The sequence below is a fragment of the Spinacia oleracea genome, chromosome 5 (genome assembly GCF_020520425.1).
Source record: "Spinacia oleracea cultivar Varoflay chromosome 5, BTI_SOV_V1, whole genome shotgun sequence".
Classification (NCBI taxonomy): Eukaryota; Viridiplantae; Streptophyta; class Magnoliopsida; order Caryophyllales; family Amaranthaceae; genus Spinacia; species Spinacia oleracea.
The window spans coordinates 106885790-106893371 of record NC_079491.1 but is presented as its reverse complement, the minus strand read 5'-3'; the positions used below and the strand labels follow the sequence as shown (position 1 = coordinate 106893371).

Sequence of the window (7582 nt, the reverse complement as noted above, 5' to 3'; positions counted from 1 at the left end):
GCTGTCCTGGGCGTCGCTTATTTTTGTGGCGGTCGCCCGGGGTTGCTGAACACGTATTTGGTATAACTCTTTGGCCAATTGGTGTTTATGAATGTTTGGGCAATTTTTAGGGTCATCGGTTTTCTAGTATTATTTGTCACACACAATCACATAATTCGCTACACGTAACTAACATTACAACATGAAGCAAAATATTATGTCACGTAGTTTATGATAGGCTTCTATGGGTAATATTTGCGCCGGCTTGGTACCTCTTCTATCGTCGATCCAACACATGCCCCGGTCGAGGTAGTGCATTCACGAGCGAATTTCCTCCCAAGAGGCCAATCACGATGTAAGCCAAGGGGGCATGCACCAATGAGAGGGACCTAGTGGGCGAGCGATTGGGTTTGGGACAGGTGTACTACTAGCGAAAGTTCCGAGTGGACAACATTCGAAGCGTATGCACCCCCCGGGTGGCGATGGGTATCCTTATTCCCAACTCCCGAGATAAAACATGCAAAGGGAGCCAAGATTCGTTATGCGGTTCTGTCCGTTCACATTAATATGCTGATTTTCAGGTCGTCCCAACTTGATAGGGAAATAAACGCGGGGTAGGATCGTTTCACCCTTCGACTATTTTGATTACCTACGAGCACGAGTATTTCATTAACATCCCCAGTGGAGTCGCCACTGTGAGGGGGTCGAAAAAGCACGAGGCTAATGCATGACCTCGTCCCTCGAGGGCGTGACGTCGTCAGATCAAGTGTAATCACTAGTAGAAAAAACCCTTATTGCAGCGGGCTTTTAGACCTCTGTTGCAGCGTACATCGTATGCTGCAACTGGGGGGCCTGCAACAAGTATTGACTTGTTGCAGCGTACAATGTACGCTGCAAAAAGTACTTTTTTGCAGCGTACATTTGCATGTACGCTGCAACAAGTCGCAAAATTGTGGCAAAAATATGGGTCTTTTGCTGCGTACAAATTCATGTACGCTGCAAAAGACCCCACTTGTTGCAGGGTACATCTATTTGTACGCTGCAACAAGTCTGAAATTTTGCCAAATTTTTCACCCTTGTTGCACCGTACATATATATATGTACGCTGCAACAAAGCACTTTTGGCGGGAAAATTTTAGTTTTATTTTAGTTTTGTTTAGGGATACCTAGAGTGCCTTGCACCAAATATAGAAACCTGTCACAACAATAATAGAATATCGCAACCTATATAACAAATATAAAAACAATAACTGGTGTTTTGTATATATATCCCAAAACCAAAGTGCACGTACCATATATATACATTTAAATAAATATATGTACGTTCCAATTTCAACGTAAGCATACATTTCAACATAAAAAATTGTTCTATAACATCTAAACCAACTCGATCAAGCGCCCTCAGATCAATAATAAATACATGCTGGTATAAAACTTAGCCCATTGCTCACGAACCACATCATTTTCCTCACTAGCATAAGGCGCAGTCTTCGGAGAATAGACCTTTACAAAAACAAAATTTTGATGGGAGAATTAGATCGATTAAATGGAAATGAAATGTCACATTTTAACATTCAAGCAACTAATGACAATGTACTAATAGTCTAGAATACGAATCAATTAAGAGTAAGAAAAATTAATTGATTACCTATAACGACCCAAAGTTGGGAGCGGAAATGTCATTTTAGCTCTAAATATGACCTATAACGACCCAACGAGCCTTAAATGTGCATAAATAGGTTCGAATGAGTTTTAGAAAGTTAAAACTATGCATATTAGTCATGTAATAAGAATCAAATGTATCCTTAGGTTCTTTAGTTCAAAGTTGGGAGCGGAAATGTCATTTTAGCCTAAATATGACCTATAAGTCTATAACGACCCAATGATCTTTAAATGTGCATAAATAGATTCATAAGTTTTAGAAAGTTAAAACTATGCATATTAGTCATGTCATAAGAATCAAATGAGTCCTTATGTTCTTTAGTTCAAGGTTGGGAGCATAAATGTCATTTTAGCCTAAATATGACCTATAACGACCCAATGAGCCTTAAATGTGCATAAATAGATTTGAATAAGTTTTAGAAATTTAAATCTATGCATTTTAGTCATGTAATAAGAATCAAATGTATCCTTAGGTTCTTTAGTTTAAAGTTGGGAGCGGAAATATCATTTTAGCTCTAAATATGACCTATAACGATCCAGTGAGTCTTAAATGTGCATAAATAGATTGCAATGAGTTTTAGAGAGTTAAAACTATGCATATTAATCATGTAATAAGAATCAAATGAGTCCTTATGTTCTTTAGTTCAAAGTTGGGAGCGGAAATGTCATTTTAGCTCTAAATATGACCTATAACGATCCAATGACCCTTAAATGTGCATAAATAGATTCGAATTAGTTTTAGAAAGTTAAAACTATGCATATTAGTCATGTAATAAGAATCAAACGATTCCTTAGGTTCTTTAGTTCAAAGTTGGGAGCGGAAATGTCATTTTAGCCTAAATATGACCTATAACGACCCAATAATCTTGAAATGTGCATAAATAGATTCGAATAAGTTTTAGAAAGTTAAAACTATGCATATTAATCGTGTAATAAGAATCAAATGAGTCCTTATGTTCTTTAGTTCAAAGTTGGGAGCGGAAATGTCATTTTAGCTCTAAATATGACCTGTAACGACCCAATGACCCTTAAATGTGCATAAATAGATTCAAATGAGTTTTAGAAAGTTAAAACTATGTATATTAGTCATGTAATAAGAATTAAATGAGTCCTTAGGTTCTTTAGTTCAAAGTTGGGAGCAGAAATGTCATTTTAGCCTAAATATAACCTATAACGATCCAATGACCCTTAAATGTGAATAAATAGATTCGAATGAGTTTTAAAAAGTTAAAACTATGCATATTAGTCATGTAATAAGAATTAAATGAGTCCTTAGGTTTTTTAGTTCAAAGTTGGGAGCGGAAATGTCATTTAAGTCAATTAAGTTAGTGCCCAACAATTTACGTAGTATTCCATTAGTTTATATATATATATATATATATATATATATAATTTCTCTGAATTTCCGATGTTAGATTTTAAATTTGGGAGGAGCAGCCCTATATAATTAAATTACAACATATCAAAATGTACTAAATCTTACCAAATACAAGTTATACTAATATAACTAACATTAATATATCAACAATTATGTTGCAAAACATTGTGCAATAAGGTACAAAGTTGTACAGTACGTGCCAATCATTAATTCCAAATACACATGTCAATTAAGACATCACAAACAAATATTGCTAGCTCATTTCCATTCCATCAGTTCATATACTAATCACATTGATAAATTTATGCAATATTTAATATTATGTTGATAAGACTTTTCTTCAATCAATTTCAAATTCGTTACATCTTAAATAAACAACTTGCATTCCCTTTTATTTTATTTTATTGTATTGACTATCATTTTATCACATTTCAATTCCCTTGTAGGAGATCAGTACGTGTAGCAGATCAGCACTAGTGCAGCAGCAGCAGATCAGCATGTAGGCAACAGATCAGTGCGGCATCAGCAGCACCGATCAATGCAGCGGCAGGAGCAGAACTGATCAATGCAGCAGCACAAATCAGTACAGATCAGTGCATCCCTGTGCATCTTGGTGTGCCTTGTTCCCTTTAAAACTAAGATAGCGTTTTCCAAAAGAAACCTAAACTAAGTTTTGATCGTGCCACAACTCTACTGAAGGTCGTTGGGCAGTGCTTTGAAGCAACTTTTAAAGGTTAAGATAGCTGTTAAAAATGACCGAGCCAGCAAACATTTCAGTAGCTCGCAAAAATGTCTTCCAATAACAGACCCAGAATGAGAAACAAGAAAGATTTATGACTCACTCATCTATAATACACCTCTACAAGATAGGTTTGGGAGAGGTATCCTAAAAGACAAACCCTGATTAACTTCCTACATTCCTAAACAATCAAGACTCAAGAATGTCTACAATAAATATACAAGGGAGAGGTAATTGGACGAGGCAGAAAAGGTTAAGCTCAAAGTATCACCCTCCACATTGATGGAGTACTCTTTGATAAGGTAAAGGAGTTTATATGACTGCAAATTTGAGAGATCACTAATCATCTTAAGTTTGGACTGAGTGACTTATCAAGAGTAGCAGTAATAAAGCTTGGAGCTAATGAAGGCTGTGAGAGTGTGAACTACTGAAATCACCTAGGTACCTTAGGGCATAAAGGCTATGCATTTCATTAGGATTCAGCTTATAGATATCAAACCATCAAATAGCCGAATCATAATGACATCTGTTACTCATAATTTTTTGCTAAGTTTGTAACAGCACATTCAAAAGTCATATTTATTAGCATCTTCTGGCGAAAATGTCATTTTAGCCTAAATATGACCTATAACGATCCAATGATCCTTAAATGTGCATAAATCGATTGGAACGAGTATTGAAAACTTAAAATTAAGCATATTGATCATGTAATACGTTTGAAATGAGTCCTTAGGTTATTTAGTTCAAAATTGGGAGCGAAAATGCTTTATTTTAGCATAAATATGACCTATAACGACCAAACAAGTCTCAAATGTGCATAAATAGATTGGATTGAGTCTTGGAAACTTAAAAATAATCTTATGAGTCATGTAATAAGTTTGAAATGAGTTCTTAAGTTCGTTAGTACAAAGTTGTGAGCGAAAATGTCATTTTAGCTTAAATATGACCAATAACGGCCAAACAACTCTCGAATGTGCAAAAATAGATTGGATTGAGTCTTGAAAAGTTAAAAATAATCATATGAATCATGTAGTAAGTTTGAAATGAGTTTTTAGGTTCGTTAGTTCAAAGTTGGGAGCGAATATGTCATATTAGCCTAAATATGACCTATAATGGTCAAACAAGTCTCAAATGTGCATAAATAGATTGGATTGAGTCTTGGAAAGTTAAAACTAATCATATGAATCATGTAGTAAGTTTGAAATGAGTTCTTAGGTTCGTTAGTTCAAAGTTGGGAGCGAAAATGCCTCATTTTAGCCTAAATATGACCTATAACGACCAAACAAGTCTCAAATGTGCATAAATCGATTGGATTGAGTCTTGAAAACTTACAATAATCATATTAATCATGTAATAAGTTGGAAGTGAGTCCTTAGGTTCGTTAGTTCAAAGTTGTGAGCGAAAATGTCATTTTAGCCTAAATATGACCTATAATGGCCAAACAAGTCTCAAATGTGCATAAATAGATTGGATTGAGTCTTGGAAATTTAAAACTAATCATATGAATCATGTAGTAAGTTTGAAATGAGATCTTAAGTTCGTTAGTTCAAAGTTGGGAGCGAAAGTGTCATTTTAGCCTAAATATGACCTATAACGATCCAATGATCCTTAAATGTGCATAATCGATTGGAACGAGTATTGAAAACTTAAAACTAAGCATATTAATTATGTAATAAGTTTGAAATGAGTCCTTTGGTTATTTAGTTCAAAATTGGGAACGAAAGTCCTTAGGTTCTTAGGTGGCCTAAAGTATAAGATTAATTAGCTCATATGTTTCAGTTATGTACTTCACTTTAATAGCTTCATATTGTTTTTCACTTTTTTGTTCTTCTATAAATAGTGTTTATGAGCAGTACAGACGCAGGATCAGAACATAAGAGCAACTATCTATTTCAGAACATAATCTCTTAATTTATGTTGATACTTCTATTAAGCTCAGATGTATTACCGTGAAACATTTCTGAATCTTAAGCTGTATTAGGTGTTTGAGAATAAGAGTTAGAATGTGCTTGAATCAGAAACTCTGAAAAGAAATAGTGCTTTGAAGTGGTATAGTTAAGAATAAAAACCTTTATTTAGCAGTGCGTCATTTCAGAAACATAGATGATTTGTTCAACTCCGAAATAAAGCAGTAATTGAGCAGCCTCCATAATTGCCCGATTATTGTAGCTAGAAATCAAAATCCAAAGTAAATTAGAAACAATTAACAAACCACATAATATACACACTGGATGTAATAGAGAAGGTTATTATTAAGAGTAGTATACCGCATAAGTTAGTACCCTACAAGAACAATGTTAAACACAAGAATATAATACCTGAGATGCATTCAACTCTGTAAGACCTGGAGCGCCAAATCGACGAGGCAAAGTATTTCAAACCACCTGCATCTCGACTTCATGTCCCATCAAATGGTGATAAATATACCTGTACCAATTCACAGACTTAAAATATCAAGCAACAAAGTGAAAAGGAATACAATGCTTATAATTGCATGGAAATGCTGACATAAAGAGATGTCAAAGAATAACTAGTATTTTATAAATCACGACAACTATCAATACATCTTGTTCTCAAAAATCTAACACTGTAGTTGACAATAAAATCATGTAAATATGGGATAATCAAACTATAAAAGCAAAAAATTAAACAGGAGGGGCAAAAATTGCGTAAAAATCTAATCACAGGGCGATTTAAGGTCTACTTGAAATCTAAATCTCACATTATATATGAAGTATATATCTTTTAAAATCCCTCAAAGTTCATCTCATGTAATTGTTCCACTGTGAGTGGGGCAAAATTTCAGCAGCTCTAGAGTATACGACGACTATACTCGGCGATGGTAGCACACAAGTCATGTATGACTAGTTTAGGTTAGTCCTAGCATTGTTGTAATCTTGTCCAAGCTAAGGTATGTAGTTTACCAGAGTGTGGCCTCCTGAAAGCGCGACAATATCCTTGTCAGAAAGCCCCATTCTGTAAAAGATTTCTCTCAAATGTCCGGCACCTGCAACCCATTTTATGTTGTTAGTAACATGTACTACTAAACTGTCATATTACTGATGAGAGGGTAGAATACGTACGTACCTTGATTTGCATCAGGAAGGCGTCCTTCATCAGGAGAATCTGCGCAATCCTGGTATAACATCGATAATCAGGTACTATTGTTATACAATAACGAACAAGAATATAACAATCATGAATGTATAGGAAGCACAAACCATTCTTCCTGGAACAAAGTCTATGGTTAGCCCTCCTGTGACTTCAACCGCAACAACCCCAACAAGCTGAAATTAAGAAACAAGGGATCGATGCTTGAGAATTAATGACCTAGAAAGGATGTAGTTTGAATCATATAACCAGGAAATTCACCTGATAATCTTTGGGTGATTAGCCTTAACCTCTTTTGAGATCAGCGACCAAAATAGTTCAATTACTGCTACTAGAAATTATTATGCACAATTAATCAGTTTTAGCTCACCACAAAGTTCAACAGCAACCTTGAGGCCACTGCTGGCTTTGTAAACCTTATCAAAATAGTTCAACATTTGTTTTAGTTCACATGATTAGCCTTAACCTCTTTTGAGATCAGCGACCAAAATAGTTCAATTACTGCTACTAGAAATTATTATGCACAATTAATCAGTTTTAGCTCACCACAAAGTTCAATTCGTTTTTAGCAATTCACATGATAATTTTTTTATGCTGGAAAGTGTAAACCTTATCATGTGAATTGCTAAAAACGAATTGAACAACAGCAAAAAAAAATCAAAAAAAAAATATAAATTGAACAAAACCCTAATCTGAAAACGAAAATACAGCTA

At 34.8% G+C, this 7582-nt stretch overlaps 2 long non-coding RNA genes across 2 annotated transcripts; both read right to left on the bottom strand.

Annotated features, from left to right (window-relative positions):
• Nucleotides 1-1217: 1217 nt before the first annotated feature.
• Nucleotides 1218-5915, bottom strand: LOC130461895 (uncharacterized). The gene is made up of 2 exons (XR_008921889.1): nt 5828-5915; nt 1218-1482 (listed from the first exon to the last, which is right to left on the bottom strand). It is a non-coding gene; the product is annotated as an uncharacterized lncRNA (long non-coding RNA).
• Nucleotides 5916-6097: 182 nt separating this feature from the next.
• Nucleotides 6098-7012, bottom strand: LOC110796962 (uncharacterized). Its single transcript, XR_002535707.2, has 4 exons — nt 6980-7012; nt 6846-6894; nt 6683-6765; nt 6098-6185 (listed from the first exon to the last, which is right to left on the bottom strand). It is a non-coding gene; the product is annotated as an uncharacterized lncRNA (long non-coding RNA).
• Nucleotides 7013-7582: the final 570 nt, after the last annotated feature.